This window comes from Myotis davidii, unplaced genomic scaffold, assembly GCF_000327345.1.
Source record: "Myotis davidii unplaced genomic scaffold, ASM32734v1 scaffold411, whole genome shotgun sequence".
Taxonomy (NCBI): Eukaryota; Metazoa; Chordata; class Mammalia; order Chiroptera; family Vespertilionidae; genus Myotis; species Myotis davidii.
Window position 1 is genome coordinate 141844 of NW_006282917.1, and position 1115 is coordinate 142958.

The 1115-nt window shown below is 45.1% G+C and overlaps 1 pseudogene; it reads right to left on the reverse strand.

Annotated features, from left to right (window-relative positions):
* Positions 1-224: 224 nt before the first annotated feature.
* LOC102756893 lies at positions 225-778 on the reverse strand (annotated as a pseudogene).
* Positions 779-1115: the final 337 nt, after the last annotated feature.

Sequence of the window (1115 nt, forward strand, 5' to 3'; positions counted from 1 at the left end):
CACTCCAGCTTTAGTGTTAGTGCAGTATATCTTTTAACCTACCATCTTGCAGTCTGTTTACTATTTGTCCTATCTGAGCATTGTTGTCTTTCCTTTTATTTACCTTCTTTGGGATTAATTAATTAATTTTTTTCAAATACATTTATTGAGGTGACCCTCGTATGCACGTACTGCTTTGGTGACCAGGGAGTCACCCTCGAGGCTGTGGGAAGCCAGCCTAAGGCTTAGCGCTCGTGGCTGTCTCCCAGGGTGTGCTTGTCAAAGAGATACTCTGCCATGCCAGTTTCAGGGGCCTCCAACCTGTGCAAGTTGGTTACCTGGTCACCCAGTTCTTTGATGGATTTCACCTACTCATTCAGGTAGTGAGTCCCAATGAAGTCACACAAATGAGTGTCCTTTTGGTCAGCAGCCAGTTTGTATAAGTCCAGTAAGGACCAATTCACATTTTTCCCAAGTGTAACACTTATTCCATTGCCTTCAGCCCATTCTCGCAGTCATCACAGCCTGGTTTCTTGATATCCTGAAGGAAGATTCGGCCACCTCGCTGGTTCTGCAGCTTCATCAGTCTCTCAGCATGTTCCCTCTCCTCATGAGATGGGTGAAGAAAACATTTGGCAAAGTTCTTCAAAGCCACATCATGACAGTCAAAGTAGTAAGACATGAACAGGCAGACGTAGGAAGCATAGAGTTCCAAGTGGATCTGGCGGTTGATGGCAGCCTCTGAGTCCTGGTGGTAGTTCTGGCCCATCTGCGAGGTGGACCCGGTCATGGTCATGGTGGGCAGCTAAGGAGAGGCAGAAGGCTGGCCTGGGCAGCAGGTTGGGATGGTCAAGCTCTGGGTTTATTCCAAGCACTGTTGAAGCAGGAAACCACAGCAACTCTCCGAGAAGACTGTGATTTAAGGAAATTTAAGATAATTGGGATTAAACCTCCTTTTCCCCAATTCTATTTTTGAGTACTGCTTCCCTTTCACTGTATTCGTTGTAAAAGAAACAGATATTCAGGTTCTCTGAAATGTGAAAGCTGTCTTACTTTTTTGGCCAATGGCTGATCAGTAATGAAGAGAAAATCGTCAGTAAACTATAGACGATCTCATGTAATTTTGAAGGTTTCAC